Source organism: Orycteropus afer, unplaced genomic scaffold (assembly GCF_000298275.1).
Source record: "Orycteropus afer afer isolate SDZICR_OR568_19922 unplaced genomic scaffold, OryAfe1.0 scaffold00041, whole genome shotgun sequence".
Lineage (NCBI taxonomy): Eukaryota > Metazoa > Chordata > Mammalia > Tubulidentata > Orycteropodidae > Orycteropus > Orycteropus afer.
This window is the reverse complement of record NW_006921628.1, coordinates 4839071-4858373: the sequence shown is the minus strand read 5'-3', so window position 1 is coordinate 4858373 and position 19303 is coordinate 4839071. Positions and strand designations below refer to the sequence as shown.

The following is a 19303-nucleotide window of genomic DNA, read 5'->3' as shown; positions in this document are numbered from 1 at the left end:
GATATATCAAACAAATGGCAACCAAAAAAAAGAGTAGGAGTGGAAATATATATTTCTGATAAAATTGAATTTAAGACAAAAACCACCATATGAGACAAGGAAGGACATTATATAATGATTAAAGGATCAATTGAACATGAAGATATAACCATAATAAATATCTATGGACCCAAGGAAAGAACCCCAAAATACATAAATCAGACTTTAAAAGAGTTGAAAAGTCAAATAGATGACTCCACAGTCATAGTGGGAGACTTTAATACACCATTTTCAATGCAAGATAGAACAACTGGAAAGAAACTCCATAAAGATGCAGAAGAACTAAACAATACAATCCACCAACTTGACCTTATAGACATCTACAGAGCACCTCACCCAACAACAGCACAATATACATTCTTTTCCAGTACACATGGAACATTCTCCAGGATAGGCCATATGGTAGGCCATAAAGAAACCCTTAATAAATTTACAAACTTTGAAATACTGCAAAGAATCTTTTCAGATCACAATGCAATAAAATTAGAAATTAACAACAGGAAGATAAACAGAAAAAGAGCGAACACATGGAAACTGTGCAACACCCTCCTCAAAAATGACTGGGTAGTAGAAGAATTAAAAAATTCCTCAAATCAAATAAGAATGAAAACACAACATAGCAAAATCTTTGGGATGTAGCAAAAGGAGTGATCAGGGTACACTTTATAGCAGTAAATGCACACATCAAAAAAGAAGAAAGAGCCAAAATCAACACCTTAAACCAACATCTCCAATAATTAGAAAAACAACAAGAAGAAAAACCTAAAGTCACCAGAAGAACAGAAATATGAAAGATTTGAGAGAAATCAATGAAACAGAAAATAGAAGGGCTATAGAAAAAATCAACAAGACCAGAAGTTGGTTTTTTGAAAAGATCAATAAAATTGACAAACCACTGGCAAATTTAACAAAGGAAAAGAGGAAGAGAATACAAATCACATGAATAAGAAACAAAATCGGCAACATCACAACAGAACCAGCTGAAATAAATAGGATAGTATCAGGATGCTATGAAGAACTGTACTCCAACAAATTTGAAAATATGGAAGAAATGGACAGATTTCTAGGAACACACCTCCTACCTAAACTAACACAGACTGAAGTGAAAAATTTGAACAGGCCCATCACAAAAGAAGAAATTGAACAGGTCATCAAAAAATTACCAACAAAAATAAGTCCTGGCCCAGACGGTTTCACCAGAGAATTCTACAAAACATTCAGAGAAGAACTGATACCAATCCTACTCAAACTATTCCTAAACATAGAAAAGGATGGAATCCTCCCTAACTATTTTTATAAAGCAAGCATAACCTTGATACCAAAACCAGGCAAAGACATCACTCAAAAGGAAAACTACAGACCAATATCCCTCATGAATATAGATGTAAAAATCTTCAACAAAATCATCACCAATAGACTCCAACAACATATTAAAAAAATATAATTCATTATGACCAAGTGGAGTTCATATCAGGTATGCGAGGATGGTTCAGCATTAGAAAAACATCATCCACTACATAAATATTACAAAGGAAAAGAACCACATGATCATATCAATTGATGCAGAAAAGCCATTTGATTAAATCCAACACCCATTGCCAATCAAAACTATCAGCAAAATAGGAATGGAAGGGACATTCCTCAATATAACAAAGGGTATATACACAAAACCAACAGCCAACATTATTCTCAATGGAGAGAGACTGAAGCCATTCCCCTTGTAAACAGGAACCAGACAAGAATGCCTGCTATCACCACTTTTATTCAACATTGTACTGGAAGTCCTAGCCAGGGCCATAAGGCAAGAAAGGGAAATCAAAGGCATCCAAATTGGTAAGGAAGAAGTCAAGCTATCCCTATTTGCTGATGATATCCTAGAAAACCCAAGATACTCAGTCAAAAACCTACTGGAACTAATTGAGAGATTTAGCATCATGGCAGGATATAAGATCAACATCTAAAAATCAGTTGGATTCCTCTATACCAGCAAAGAGATTGTTGAAAAAGAAATAGAGAGATCAATCCCATTTACAATAGCTACAAAAAAAAAAAAAAAAAAAAAACCTTGGGAATAAATCTTAGCAGGGATACAAACACAAACAACCTGTACAAAGAAAACTATAAAAGACTACTTCAAGAAAACTTAAGCGATCTACACAAATGTAAGAACATACTATGCTCATGGATAGGAAGATTGAATATAGCGAAAACATCAGTTCTCCACCCAAAGCAATCTATACATTCAATACAATTTCAATCTAGTTCCCATCAACATTCTTTAAAGATATGAAAAAACCAATCACTTACTTTATGTGGAAAGGAAAGAACTCTCAGATAAGCAAAGCACTGTTGAAGAAGAAGAACAAAGTAGGAAGTCTCACATTGCTGGATCTCAAAACCTGCTGTACAGCCACAGTAGTCAAAACTGCATGGTGTTAGTATAATGACAGACACATGTTGTTGTTGTTGTTATGTGTCATGGAGTTGGACCCAACTCATAGCGACCCCTTCTTGCATTTCCAAGGCAGTATCACTACTGAAGTAGATTGCCCAACCTTCTTTCAGAGGACTTGCTGGTAGGTTTGAAACCCCAGCCTCCTGGTTAGCAGTGAAGTGCCTTAGGCACTATGCTACCAGAGCTCCCTGACAGACACGTGGACTAATGGAATAGAATTGAGAACTCAGAAATAAATCCATCCACTTATAGTCAGCTGATCTTTGACAAAGGGCCAAAATCCATTAAATGGGGAAGAGAATGTTTGTTTAATAAATGGTGTTGGCAAAACTGGATATCCATTTGCAGAAAAATGAAATAAGATCTGTACTTTATACCATATACAGAAACTCAATCCAGATGGATCAAAGGCTTAAATGTGAAATTTAAAACTATAAAGTTCCTCAAGGAAAAACTAGGAGCAAATTTAGGAGCCCTAATATATGGCTTGGGAGCTTTGGTGCCATAATGCCCAAGACATTTGATTGCTAACCAGAAGGGTGGCGATTCAAGTGTATTGGTATGTTCTATAAGAATTCCCAGGTATATAGTAGAGCTGACAAGGGACAAGTTTGTAGTAACTTCTTGGCCACAGCCAGCTACCCAAAGGGAGTGAGTAGTTGGATGAGTGGGCTTGGGACCATAGTCACAGGGGACATTAAGCTCAATTGGCATAACTTAATAAATAAAACATTCACCCCAGTGTTAATCAGTTCAGATTAAGGGAAACACTGATTAGTGCCTTTAACCATTCATCTTATTGGTCAGAAATCCATTTTGTCTTAGTAAAGAGATGTTTTCCATGTCACTTGTGTGTGCTTTGTGCCTCATGAGTGGAGGAGCTTGTGGCATTCTTGATGTGCGTGAGCTACTGGCATTCTCTCTGAAGCTGTGAATTTACCACCCTCTTCCCCTGTGTAAATTTCCTTTCTTCTTAGTGATTTGAGATAGCCCTTTCCTTAGAGGTGATCTTGATAAAATACTGTGTTATCAAAGAAACCAAAGCTAAAGAAATTTTACCTTTGATGGAATAATTAAAGAGACTGGAGGAAGCCTGCACATTCATTCATTCCCCCATGCATGCACTCATTTATATCTGTAGGTGCTGTCCTCAGTTGACTGAGTCTTTCTCCTCTGCTTCTATCCAACACAACCTAATAGGATTTGACCTTAAAAAACAGTATAAAAATGGGTGTGTTAATGAAGCATGGACATAGTCATGAAGATAGAAAGATAGGAGAGAATAGTTAACCTAGAAGAAAAATGACAAACCTTCCTAGTCCAATCTTTTCATTTTTTCCCCTCTTAAGATACTGAGATTCAGAGACATGAAGTGACTTGTCCAGGGTCACAGAGATAATTAGTAACAGTCTGGGCTGTGCTCAAATGTTTGAATCCCATTCCCACTTTCTCTTTTTTCTCTCCATCCATCTGAAGCCTTGGGCACCATTGCTCTATTCTGGGCAGTTATCCGCCTTCCTTCCTACCACACAACCATCCAACAATACATGCTGGGCATCAGCAGTGAGCTGGACATTCTGCAGGCACTAGGGGCTACATACGTTATTGAAGAAAAAATAGTTCTACCCTTTGGGACCTCTCACCCATGGAGAAACCAATAAATAGGCTCTATCTGTGATAGGATTGTGTGCTATCTATCCTACACATGTACATCATTCATGTAGGAGGGGTCCCTCACTTAGTTTGCAGTGGTCAAAGAGAACTTTCTTGAAAAGTTGTTGACTAAGCTGAGAGCTGAGAGACTAGGATGAATTGTCCAGTCAAAGCAGCAAGAAGAGCATTTGCACACATTTGGCAGGAAGAAACAGCATGGAGTATTTGGTGGAACTAGAAATAATTTAATATGGCCAAACCACAATCCCTTGCCCCATTTAAGAAACACATTTCACAGATAGAAGCTTTTTAATTCTGTATGTTTCCTAGCAATCAAATCTATTTTTATAATTAAGGTTTGGGAGTCATTTTGACTTCCATGTTGTAAATGTTCTCTTCCAGTCCCCTTGTGACTTTCAAGTGGCAATAATGATTAGCTGTGTTATTTCACAATGTAGTTCAGGGCCAGATCATGCTGAGAACTGATTCTCATTCAGAGAGAGAGCTGATCCTGAGCCAGGGGAGGCAAATTCTCTTTTAAATAAATATTTGCTTCTGGGTTAAGACCTTAAATTCTGTACTCAATTTCAACTTGATAGATTTCTTTAAAAAGGGTTTGTTTATAATCACCTGTAAAATTCCTTAAAGATTTAAAATAAAAATGCTCAGAGTGCCCTGACCGTGGTTGCTACCCTAGTGGGTACCGGCATTTCAGCACATCTGTCAATCTCAGCTGCCAGCTGTTACTTATAGTTTTGTGATATAGGATTAGAGGTGGTTGAGCCTTTACATATTTCAGTCTGGAGATGATTCTGTTTTTCTTCCCACATACTCCCCAGGCCATTTGATTTAAATCAACCTTATTTATGTGGGAAGGAAAGTTTTCTGTCTGTCTTTTTTACTTATCCTGTGTTTGGCAATAGATTCTGCTTTGCTGTGAAGAGTTTACACGTATCTCTATTAGCATTTATCATGTTATATTGTACAGAGAAATCCATAATTCAAAACTTTTATAATGCAGGTCTGAGATTCCCATAAGAATAATTACAAAGTAGGGATGATGTGTTCTTGGGTCATGTAATTCCATCATTATTGTGGATTTAGGGGTGTTACTACCGATTTCATAGTCTTATCACCAGTTCCATCCCTCTTTGTTATTACTTGTTTATACTGCAAATTTGGCAAACTGAAAGATATAACTGCTTTAATTAGACTCTTATTTTTACAGAAGTAAATTCTAAATTAATGGTACACGGTAGGTATATGGTGGTTTAGGGCCTTTATCATAACAGTATCACATGTCCTTATCAGATTGCTGGTTTTCGAGAAAGTGCAATAGCACTAACATATAATCAACCCTTGGGTAATAAGACTATAGTTTATGAAAGTAATTTTCAGTTCACCAGACAGTCCTATGGTAGGTAGAATTTTAAGGTTCCTCCTAGGGTTTCCAACCTCTCTGGTGTACACACCCTGCATAATACCCAGGACTGTGAATATGATTGATTTTACTCACCTGATTAGATTCTTTTACATGGCATAGAGTTGGCCTTAAGAAGGGTGATATTCTGTGTGTACCTGAACTAATCGTATGACCCCTATAAATCTGGGTTTAAGAGAAGTCAGAGACTTGAAACGTAAGGGATAGTTGATGCATGAGAAGTTCTGCATTGTAGGCTTGAAGATGGAGTGGGCTACATGGCAAGGAATGTGGACAGACCTTATAGGTGAGAGTGGTCTATAGGCAACAAGGGCACATGGACCTCTGTCCCACATGAATAACTGAGTTTTAATATCAAGAAAAAATGACCTTGAGAGTGAATTTTTCTCCAGAGCCGCCATAGAAATATTCATCCTGGCTGACACCTTGATTTCATCCTGTGATACCTTGAGCAGAGACCTCAGTTACATCATGCTATGTTCAATAGCAAAGAAATCCAAACAGCTCAGAAATCCAGAGGCAAGTAAACAGTAGTGGAGTTCATAGGATGGTGTTCAAGGGAGTTCAAGGGATGTTGACTCATGAAGTGGCACCATTGTATAACTATAACGAAAGCAGTTGCCAGTGCTGTTGGCTGTACAGCTTTAAAACTATGGGAGTTAAGTGACTTTTTATAATCTGAAGTGGATTTGCATTGTTTCAAAATGTTTGCATAGAAGTGAGTTTTTGTTTTATTATTTCAGATCACATTATTAAGATTTCATTAAATGTGATGGTATATGTTTTTACCTATTTCTCCATCTAAACCCTGAGCTCAGTAAAGGAAGTGACTGGTTGTTATTCATCATTTTATCCCCTAGCATACAATACCTAGCAAAGTGGATGGTACACTGTAGATACTTAATAAATGTTAGCTAGAAAAAATGAAGCAAAATAGAATGACTAAATAAATCTGTCCAAAGTTCTGATTAGATCCAGGGTGCGTAAAGAAGTAGGTATGGCTGCCTGCTTATGAAACTTTATTTACATACTTCTGGCAAGATGGTGAAATAGGCAGACAAGTTACACAGACCCTCTACAACAAAGAAGTGAGAAACCAATTGAAACAGATTCAGAATACAGTCCTGGATCCATGAGCTTGGAAGGAAAGGGCAAAGATTTGGATTAAATACCAACTAGCAGAAGAACCCAAATGAAAACAGTGCATAAAGAGACAAACAGAACTGTGAATTGTTGGCTGTCCTGATGGAATGGCCAATTTGAATACTTGCAAGTGGCATTCAGATCTGGGCAGCGATCTAAGAATCGGTTCTGCTTGTGAAGGATTGCATGGACAATTGCACTAGTAGCTGATGGCTAGAAAAGAAAACAGCCAAGAAAGAAAGAAACAGAGTTGTGGATGTTGGCTGTCCTGAGGGCATGGCCTTTTTGAATATTTGCAAGTGACCTTCTGATGTGGGGGACAAGTAAGAACAGGCTCTGCTTGCTGAGGACAGCATGGACAACCACACTGGAGGCTGATGAAAGATATTGTGATGTTTGTCTTTTCTTTCTTTTTCTCTTTGTCTTTGTTTGGTCTTTAAAAAGCTTTTCTTTTTTCAAAATTTTCATTTCTTGCCTTTTCTTTGTGTGTGTGTGTGTGTGTGATTGCTGTTTGTTTCTGCAGTTTGTGTTTTTTGTTCTCTTGTGTTGTTTTGTTTTGTTTTGTTTTTTGTCTAACTGAGTAGAAGACAGCAATTGTGCCCACACAATATAGTCACACCTATACTTCCTGCAACCCTACCCACTAGGTTAGGGCCACCACTTGCTCCTGCACCAACTGATCAATGATAGATGGTGGCCAATACAAGCCCAATTTGCCCTCAACTGCTCTTCACAAACAACTAACAGAGATCTGGGCACACACTCTCATTGTTATAACACCCACTAAGAAACAGGTGGTGAGTGCCTAAGTGCAGACAAACTAGCAAATACAGTAGAAATATAAACACAATGACATCACAATGTTTTGGAGACAACTGACCATCCCAGTTCACACAAAGAAGTGAGATAAAATAGTACAAACAAGGGATCAAGATACAGAACCAGAAATCCTCCCTGAGAAAGCAGCACAATGGAACTGCCTGATAGGGAATTAAAAATATTATGTATAGGTACTTTCAGTGGATTGAGAGACAGATCAAGGAAAACACAGACAAAACTCTAGAACAATTTAGGAAAATAATGGAAGAACAGACAGACAAAATAAACAATGAATTAGAAGCCATACCCCCAAACAAACAAACAAACAAAAACAGAAATCCAGAAGATTAACACTAAGATTTCAGAAATAGATAATACATTGAATGAGCAAAGAAGTAGAATCAAGACAATGGAAGATAGAATTACTGAGATTGAAGACAAAATCCTCAATGCTACATTGTTATGGGATCAATCTGGAAAAAATATCAAAGCAAAGAGAGCATAAGATTCATGTGGGATACCTTCAGGAGAAATAACTAATCGGTGATTGGAATCCCAGAATGGGAAAGAGACAAATAAAACCATAGAGAAAATTGTCAGAGATTTCTTGAGCAAGAAAGTTCCTAATATGATGAAACATGAGAAGATATCCATTCAAGAAGTTCAGTGAACCCCAAACTGGATAGAACCCAAAAGAAAATCATCAAAGCATATCATGAACTCACCAAAACCAAAGACGAAAGAATCTGGAAAGCAGCACAGGAAAAATGAAAAGTTACCTACAAGGGGCAACTATAAAAATAGCTCTGACTTCTTAGCAGAAACCATTCAGGTGAGAAGTCAATGGGATGATATATATGTAAAGCCCTGAAATAAAAAAAAATGGCACCCAAGAATTATATACCTAGTAAAAATTGTCCCTCAAATATGATGGTGAAAGTAGGACATTTCCAGATAAACAGAAATTAAGGGCTGTAGGGACGACTGTGATAATGGCCTGTTACTACAAAGGGAGACAGCAAGGATGGAGACAACCTGATCTGTGGACTTTCAGTGGTCCAGAGAACACAGTGATTTTGATTGTTTACAAGCAGTGGGCATTTTGGATATTTAAAGTGACTGAGGGTGCAGCCATTTTGAATGTTTACAAGTGGTGGCCATTTTGGATATTTAAAGTGATAGCATTCTCATTTGGATTCCAGGGTCCTAAGAACAGGCAGTGAGGCGGGAAGCAGGGAGAGGACAGAAAAGGCAAAGGGGACCAGAACAGATCAAGGAGTCAGCCACAGGGACCCAGGAGAAGAGAGGGAACCCAGGCCATGCCCCACAAGGAGTGAGGCAGGAAGGCACAGAGAGGACAGAAAAGGGAAAGGGGATAGGAACAGATCAAGGAGTCAACCACAGGGGGCCAGGTGAGGAGAGGGAATCTAGGCCACCCCCCACAAGCAGCAAGGCAGGAAGCAGGGAGAAGACAGAAAAGGCAAAAGGGACTGGAACAAATCGAGGAGTTAGCCGCAGAGATCCAGGTAAGGGTGGTTGGAGGGATTTCCAACAGCTAAGGGAGATAAACTTGTCTGTCGGTTTGTCCTACTGTAGTGATGTGTTGCTGTGAGTCTTGAGGCTGTGCCCTGGTGTTTCAAACCCAGTGGGGTGCAGCTGTTGCACAGGAATCAGCTCGGCTTGCAGACTGAGACAGACTAGGAAGAAGGAAGAGGCCATCCACTTCTCAAAGAATTGGCCAGGGAAAACCTTATGAATAGCAGAGAAACACTGTCTGATACATTACTGCACAATATTATGAATAGTGCAGAAACATTGTCCAATACAGAGGAGGAAGATGAGTCACTTAGCTTAGAAAGCTCTTAAAGTAAGACTGGGAAAGAGCTGCTTTATCAGAGTAAAATCAGCCTTACTCATATGGATAAGGTAAAGCTTTCAAGACCTTCATTTGCTGACGTGGCACCACTCAAATTGAGGAGAAACAGCGGAAAACATCCATTAATAATCAGAACATGGAATGTACGAAGTATGAATTTAGGAAAATTGGAAGTTTTCAAAAATGAAATGGAACACATAAAGATTGATATCCCAGACATTAGTGAGCTGAAATGGACTGGTTTTGGCCATTTTGAATCAAACAACCATGTGATCTACTATGCCAGGAATGACAGTTTAAAGAGAAATGGTGTGGCATTCATCATCACAAAAGATGTTTCAAAATCTGTCCTGAAGTACAATGCTGTCAGTAATAGGATAATATCCATATGCCTACAAGGAAAACCCATTAATACGACTATTATTCACATTTATGCACCAACCACCAAAGCCAAAGATGAGGAAATTGAAGATTTTTATCAACTTCTGCAGTCTGAAATTGACCAAACTTGCAATCAGGATGTGTTAATTATCACTGGTGACTGGAATGCTAAAGTTGGAAACAAAGAAGAATCACCAGTAGCTGGGAAATTGGCCTTGGTGACAGAAATAATGCTGGAACTCGCATGGTAGAATTTTGCAAGACCAATGATTTGTTCATTGCAAACACCTTTTTTCAACAACACAAACGGCAGCTCTACACATGGACTTCACCAGATGGAGCACACAGGAATCAGACTGACTACATCTGTGGCAAGAGGTGGTGGCAAAGCTCAATATCTTCAGCCAAAACCAGGCCAGGAGCTGATTGTGGAACAGACCATCAACTGCTCATATGCAAGTTCAACTTGAAGTTAAAGACAATTAAAACAAGTCCACAAGAGCCAAAATATGATCTAGAATATATCCCTCCTGAATTTAGAGACCATCTAAAGAATAGATTTGATGCATTGAACACCAATGACTGGAAACCAGATGAATTGTGGGATGACATCAAGAGTATCATCCATGAAGAAATCAAGAGGTCACTAAAAGGAAAACAAAAGAAGAGAAGACCAAAATGAAGAGACTCTGAAATTTGCCCTTGAGCAGAGAGTAGCTAAAGAAAATGGAAGAAATGACAAGATAAAAGAATTGAACTCAAGATTTCAAAGAGCAGCTTGAGAAGACAAAGCCAATTACTATAATGAAATGTGGAAAGACCTGGAACTAGAAAACCAAAAGGGAAGAACCTGCTTGGCATTTCTCAAACTGAAAGAACTGAGAAAAAAAATTAAGCCTTGAGTTGCAATATTGAAAGATTCTAAGGGCAACACATTGAATGATGCAGGGAACATCAAAAAAAGATGGAAGGAATACACAGAGTCACTGTACCAAAAAGAACTGGTCAATCTTCATCCATTTCAGGAGGTAGTGTATGATCTAGAAACAATGGTACTGAAGGAGGAAGTCGAAGCTGAAGTGAAGGAATTGGTGAAGAACGAGGTTCTGGGAATTGACGGAATACCCATTGAGATATTTCAGCAAACAGATGCCACACTGGAGGCACTCACTAGGTTATGCCAAGAGATTTGGAAGACAGTTACCTGGTCAACTGATGGGAAGAGATCCATATTTGTACCCATTCCAAAGAAAAGTGATCCCACACAATGTGGAAATTATCGAACAATATCATACGCAAGTAAGATCTTACTGAAAATAATTCAAAAACGGTTGCAGCAGTATATTGACAGAAAGCTTCCAGAGGTGCAAGCTGGATTCAGGAGAGGATGTGGAACAGGGGATATCATAACTGCTGTCAGATGGATCTTGGCTCAAGGCAAAGAATACCAGAAAGATGTTTACTTGTGTTTTATTGATTATGCAAAGGCATTTGATTGTGTGGATTATGAAAAATTATGGATAACATTGAGAAGAATGGGAGTTCCTGAAAACTTGATTGTACTAATGAGGAACCTTGACCAGGAGGCTGTCATTCGAACAGAACAAGGGGATACTACCTGGTTTAAAATCAGGAAGGGAGTGCGTCAGGGTTATATCCTTTCCCCATACTTATTCAATCTATATGCTGAGCAAATAATCTGAGAAGCTGGACTATATGAATTAAAACGTGGCATCAGGATTGGAGGAAGAATCATTAACAACCTGAGATACACAGACGATACAACTTTGCTTGCTGAAAGTGATGATGACTTAAGGCACTTACTGATGAAGATTGAGGAATACAGTCTGCAGTATGGATTACATCTCAATATAAAGAAGACAGGAATTCTCACAACTGGACCAATAAGCAGCATCACGATAAATGGAGAAAAGATTGAGGTTGTCAAAGAATTTCCGTTGCTTAGTTCTACAATCAAGGCCAATAGAAGCAGCAGTCAGGACATTAGACGACGTGTAGCACTGGGCAGGTTGGCTGCGAAGGAACTGTTTCAAGTGCTGAGGAGCAAGGATGTCTCCTTGAGGACTAAGGTGCGTCCAACACAAGCCATGTTATTTCCAATCACCTCATATGCGTGTGAGAGCTGGATAATGAATAAGGAAGATGGAAGAAGAGTTGGTGCTTTTGACTTGTGGTGCTGGCGAAAAATGCTGAAGGTACCATGTACTGCCAAAAGAACTAACATATCTGTCCTGGAGGAAATGCAGCCGAGATGCCCCTTGGAAGCGAGAATGGCCAGAATTGTGTCACCTACTTTGGTCATGTTGTCAGAGGGGACCATTCCTTGGAGAAGGATGTCATGCTTGGTAAGGTGGAGGGTCGACAAAAGAGGGGAAGACCTTTGACGAGATGGATTTACACGGTGGCTGTGACAGTGGGCTCAAGTATAGCAAGGATCGTGGAGCTGGTTTGGGATCTGGCGGTGTTTCATTCTGCTGTGCATGGGGTTGCTATGAGTCGGAAATGACTCAACGGGACCTAACAACAACAACAACAACATTGTAAAAAGTCAAGGAAAAGTTTATATAAGGAAGGAATATATATATATACACACTGATCCATATTACTTTAGTTTTGCATATTCCACTGTACATAAATTATATTTCAATAAAGTGTATTTGAAAAAAAAAATTACCAACAAAAAAAGAGTCCTGACTCAGACAGTTTCATTGGGAATTCTACCAAGCATTCAGAGAAGAAGTGACAGAAATCCTACTCAAACTAAAAGGATGGAATCTATTCAATGGGTGAAGAGATAGTCTCTTTCATAAATGATGCTGACAAAACTGGATATCCATTTGCAGAAAAATGAAACAAGATCCATACTTCACACCATGTACAAAAACTAATTCCAGATGGGTCAGAGACTTAAATGTGAAACCTAAAAGTATAAAGTTCATCAAAGGAAAAATAGGGGCAGACTTAGGGGCCCTAATTGATGGCATAAGTAAACTATCAAGCATAGCCCAAGATACACAACAGAAAATAAGCTAGATGATTGTGACCTTCTAAAAGTTAAATTTTTATGTGCATCAAAAGACTTCTCTGAAAGAGTAAAAGAAAATCTATAGAATGAGAAAAAAAACTATTCAACAATGACATATCAGACAAAGGACTTACCTCTAAAATTTATAAAAAATTTCAATACCTCAACATCAAAAAGACAAACAATCTGATTAAAAAATGGGCAGAAGATATGAACAAAGACTTCACCAAAGAAGATATTCAGGTAGCCAACAAACATATGAAGAAGTGTTCATGATCATTAGCCATTAGAGAGATGCATATGAAAACAACCATGAGATACCATCTCACTCCAGCATTAATAGCAAAGTTCAACGATACAGAAAGTAACAAATGCTGGCAAGGATGTGGAAAGATTGGAACTCTCATGAACTGCTGGTGGAACTGGAAAATGATGCAGCCACTGTGGAAATTCGTATGGCGATTCCTTAAAAAGTTGGAAATGGAAATACCATATAATTTAGCAGTACCCTCCTAAAGAAGTGAGAGGCAGGACATGAACAGATATATGCACACCCATATTTATCGCATAATATTCACAATAGCAGAGAGATTGAAACAACCTGAGTGCCCATCAACATGTGATACATACACACAATGGAATACTATGCCACCCTAAAGAATAATGCAGAATCTGCAAAACAGTGCATAACGTGGATGAACTTGGAGGACATTTTGCTGAATGAAGTAAAGCAATCACGGAAGGACAAATATTGTATTCGTCCACTATCGTAAAAAGTCAAGGAAAGGTTTATACAAAGAAGAAAACTTTCTTTGTTGGTTACCAGGGATGGGAGCGGAGGGGAGGGAAAACTGCTAGATAGGTACTGAAAAGTACTGATTTAGACTAAGGGAAAGGCAATAAACCAAAAATGAGTCACAGCACAATAACACTAGGAGAAGGAAAAGGCCAAGAGATGCACAAGAGGTACAGACGAGAAAGAGAAAAACTTTTATATACAAAATAGTGTGTTATCAGTAATAACAAACATTAATCTACAGGTGGATAAATAGACAGGCAAAATGATCAGGTCTTTCTGAACAAAAAGGAATATATCCATGACCACATGTAAGTTTAGCAGACAATACTTCTATATACTTATTTGTATGTGTTGTAGGAATGCACATATATATAATAGAACTAATGGGGCAAAGTGATGTTAACTTCTTTGCCACAGACAAACATCATGAGGGAATGAATCTCTGGACCCACAGGCTTGGGACCATGGTTGCAGGGGACATCATGTTCAATTGTTCTAACATAGTGCACAAAAACATGGTTCTACATCTTTGGTGAGTAGCGAGCGACTGGGGTCTTAAAAGCTTACAGGCAGTTGTCTAAGATGCAGCAATTGGTCTTTCTTCATTTGGAGCAAAGAAGAACGAAGAAAGCCAACAACACATGGAAACTGTCCGAGGGAGTAGCAGAACATGCGCACCCCAGCCTACATGACCATGAGGCAGACAGCTAGATGGTGCTGAGCTACCACTGTCAGCCACTTGGAAAGCTACCAGTGTACAAGATCCAGGGTAGAGTGGGAGAAAAATGTGGAACAAAACTCAAAATCACAGAAAAGTCCAGGCTTACTGGTCTGATAATGACTGGTGAAACCCTGGAGACTATGGCCATTGGTCACCCTTCGGTCCTGGAATTGAACTCCCTCCTGTGCTTTCCAGACAAACAATAGAAAGGTGAATAAGGTGAATTTTTACACTAGGTAGGTACACTCCTTAAAATGATCTACCATGAGAGATGAGAAGGGCAATATTTGCACAGGGAGATAGTCAGGAGGCAGGAATACATAGGAAAGAAGGACACAGGGAAAATGTAACCACAGAAGTGGGAAGAGAGCTGTTACAGTATGGTGATTATGAATCAGTGCTATGAAACAAAATCTATATGAACTGTTGTGTGGAAAATGAATTGGCTTTGTAAACTTTCATAGTAAGCAAATCATAATTAAAAATACATATATAATAATAATAATAAAAGTATAACTTTATTTACAAAAGCAGATAGTAGGCCAGATTTGTCCTACAAGTCTTAGTTTGCTTAGTCCTGATATGCAGATAACAAGCTTAAATTGCCTTTGTTGTTGTTGTCATGTACCATTGAGTCAGACCCGACTTATAGCTTGGATTTCCGAGGCAGTATCACTACGGAAGTATATTGCCCAACCTTCCTTCCGAGGAGTGGCTGGTGGGTTTGAACTGCCAGCCTTCTGGTTAGCAGTCATGTGCCTTAGGCTCTACGCTACCAGAGCTCCTAGAGCTCCTCTAGGCAATTCTAATTTACAACACCCATTATGGCAAACTTAAGATTTTATATACATTTTTTTCCTCAAATATTTAAAAGAGTTGAACAAGGTTTGTTTCTTTTGGGGATTATTTACTATTTCTCCTGTGTCAACAGAAAGTATGTCATTTGCTTCTAAGGGTGAGGTCTTCCCATGTTTCTGTTGCTTTCTGTAGCTTTTTTTTTTTTTGGTGAGTAAAGGTTGACCAAGACAAAACTAAGCAAACAGGATGTGGTCAAGTAAATAGCACCTATTGATGTGGGATCAAGAAATTGCTATTTCTTTGGCACTAAAATATGAAATTAAATTCTTTAGGTTGCATAATATACTCTGACTTATAAAAACTTTATGCAAGGCAGCATACATACACCAAGGTGCTCTTAAAATTATTAATATTTGTGAACTTGTGATAGCTGGAGACATAGGCAAGGGAGGTCAAGTGGATAGTTAGGAACAGAGGTGAAGACCTTTTGCTGCCTTCTGTTTTGTGGTACAGGCGTTTTCCATTAGAGTTTGCAGGGGAGTTTTCCCTGGGAGAGGGAGATAACAGATAGGTAGAGGAAAATAAATGTTGGTAGTCGACCAAAACTACCGATTCTGCATGTCAGAATCCATCCTGGGTCTCTCCTTGTCCAGAGCAAAGAAGAATGAAGAAAACCAAAGACACATGGAAATAATTAGTTCAAGGGACTGGTACACCATGTGATCCTTAGCCTACACAACTGTGAGACCAGAAGAAATAGATGGTGCCTGGTTACCACTGTCAACCACTCAGAGGGGGAATCTGTGTAGGAGATCCTGGATAGAGTAGGAGAACAATGTGGAATAAAACTCAAATTCATAGGGGGAAGAAAAAAAAAGAAAAAGACCAGGTTTGCTGCTCTGATAGAGCTTGGTGAAACCCCTGAGATTATGGCCCCTAGCTGCCCTTGTCTGGAATTGAACTCACTCCTATGGCTCCCAGCCAAATATAAAACCAAAACCAAACCAAGCTCACTACTGTCAAGTCGGATCCGACTCATAGCGACCCCTTCTTAGGTTTCCGAGGTGGTATCACTACAGAAGTAGATTTTCCAACCTTCCTTCCGAGGAGTGACTGGTGGGTTTGAACTCCCAGCCTTCTGGTTAGCAGTCAAGTGCCTTAGGCACTATGCCACCAGAGCTCCTGAATATAAGATAGGCGTACAGACTGAACATTTACATTAGGTAGATACACTCCTTGGAGAGATCAATCACGGGAGAACAGAAGGACTGTGTGTGCATAGGGAGAGAGCTTGGGGGGCAGGAGTCCATGGGAGGGAAGGACATGGGGAAGCGGTAACTAGGGAAAGGAAGTGGGAGGGGAGCTGTTGCATTGTGGGAAATTGCAGTCAGTGTCCTGTGACAAAGTGTATGTGAGCTGCTGTATGGAAAGCGAATTTGATCTGTAAAGTTTCACCCAAATCACAATAAAAAATTTGAAAAAAAAAGAATCCATCCTAAAAAAAATTAAGAGTATAGGCAAAGATTTAACAACAGGCTGATTCTCAGCATAGCTGTTTTTGGAAAAAAAAAAAAAATCAGTGTAAAAACTCTAAAATGGAATGATTCTAAATGGTGTTATATGTGGAAATGCAGCCATTAGAAATGATGTTATGGAAGAATAATGACATAGGAACATATTCACATTGTTCTGTTTACAGTACATATGCATATAAAAATATCAGAGAATGCCTGTTTCCCCACACCCTCACCATCATTTTGTAGTATGACTGTCTTTATTTAAAATATATGTAAATACAGGCCCACCTGTATTAGAATAATTACCTTGTTAAGAGCATGGGCTGTGATAGGCCTGAGCTAATGAACTGTTTAACCTTAGGTAAATTTCTTTTATTTTCCCTACCCCTTTTTTCTCTCTGTAAAGTGAGGGTAACTTCACATTTCACTATTAGTCTCAATTCTTCTCAAAGACATAGGTGTTCAACAGGTATTTATTGATGTGATGCGAATGACTATTTCTGCAATGAAAGTGAGAATTTCAATGCACAACTCATCAATTCTTTCAAAGAGCTTGAAAAAGGGGGGAATTACTTTATGAAGAAGGGAGCTCTGGTAGCATAGTGCCTAAGGCACTAGACTGCTAACCAGGAGGCTGGCGGTTCAAACCCACCAGCCACTCCTCGGAAGGAAGATGGGGCAATCTACTTCTGTAGTGATGATACTGCCTCAGAAACCCAAGGAGGGGTTGCTATGAGTCGGGTCCGACTCGATGGCACGTAACAACAACTACAACTTTATGAAGATAATTTTTTAAGTTGCTTTTTAAATTTACGTGCAGTAAAATTCACTCTCTGTTGTTTAGTTCTGTAGGTTTTGACAGATACATAAGTCATGTGAGTACTTCCACAGTCATGATGCAGGTCAGTTTATCACCTCAAAACCCTTTCCCGCAATGCCCCTCTCCCTGACTCCCAGCTACTGACAACCACTGATTTGTTTTCCATCCTATAGTTCTATGTTTTCAAATGTCAGATAAATTGAGTCATATGGTATGTGGTATATAGCCTTTTGTCAGGGATCTTTCACTTAGCATAATGCAGTTGAAATGGAAATTCATCCATGTTATAGCTTTCTTCAGTAGTTCATTCTAAACATAATATTTTCAAAGATAACTCTGAGAGTACCTCCTGCTGCTTCTGAATCTGACTCTGTCATAGACACATGGGTCTTTTATCCCTGAGATTGTCCTGAAGCCAGATTGTGACAATGTAGAATGTTAACGCTGAAGAGAACTTGAGAAACAGCCTAGTTTAACTTCACCTGTTTGAGAAGGTGAGGGATGTCAGAACTGGAGGTCAAATGCATTACTCTAAAACTGCTCCTAAGAGTTGTGCCCAGAATCCAGAGCCCTTGGTGCTAAACCAGAGCGGCTACATTGCCAGTTGGATAGGATAAGCAGTTCAGGTGGTGGACTAATGGAAAATTTCATGAGAAGCAGGGAGAGGTGTGCACGTGTGTGTGTATGTGTGTTGAAATGATGACATTAAACTGTTTTTAGAAGGAAAGAAAAAACAGGATTTTTACATTTAGAATGATAATAAAGAAACTTCTGTTTGTTTGTTTTTTTTGTAATAGGGGTGAGTTTGTATAAATTCATTCCCATTTTATAGCATTCATAGTGAGCAGTGACATGGTTTGTGGAGTGGCCAGCAGGTATCATAAATGCAACTTTTGCCCCAAGAGCAGATATTTAGTCATTGGCCATGCCTATTAGCCATGTGTGGTTTCTCTGTTGAGCACCAGATCCCACAGAGATCTCACACCAGATCTAGAGGAGTATACAGAGGTGTACACTTGCGTTGAAGCCTGTATTTTTTTACTATTATTTATCCTGTTTATCTTTTATTTCTAAGTGCCTGGGATACTACTATATACATTAGGCTTTTTTTTTTTTTTTAAAGAAACAACAAAATTACCTTTAAAAAAAAAATGAACTGGATTTTTTTAAATGGAATCTCTTGAATCTGTATAGAATATTTATCTTTATCATATAATACAGTGAACAAAAATACATAAATGCTTAACCTTAACAGGTAAAATTCAGACTCATGGCTTGAATTAATGGTATGAATTTGAGGAAAAAATGTCATGAGTTAATGCAACATTTATTTGCTGATTTAAATTGGTCTTAGTAAGCAATTTATGATACACAGCTATGTGCACATTGGCTTATTTCCTCTGCTTTATTTTTAATCTCCCTTTTAGCAGCTGAGTGAGTGTCATAGATACAGAATTGGTTAAGCACCTAAGATAATTTATGTATTTGCTCTGTATACAATAATTTCAACTTAAATCTCTGTTAAACATGACAATTGTTGTAAGGAAATATATATATATTACTTGCCATGTTTAAATCTAAATTCTCTGAAATTATTCTTGAGGAATTACAATTGTGCCTTATGTTTGGTATTCCATTTTCGTTCACAGTTCTATTGTTTGTTGTACATTTCTTTGTGATTTATATATATATTTTTCATATCAATGCCTCAGACCTTTACTTGGAAGTTGAAGCTAAATATTTGTTTTTGTTTGAATAATTAATCCTTTAAAGCCCCCTCATTCACTTTGTAGAG

General features: G+C 38.5%; 1 protein-coding gene across 1 annotated transcript in view; it reads left to right on the top strand.

The window, feature by feature from the left end:
- Window positions 1–19303, top strand: part of ERC2 (ELKS/RAB6-interacting/CAST family member 2) — a 1380507-nt gene that overhangs the window by 670963 nt on the left and 690241 nt on the right. The window lies entirely within an intron of this gene.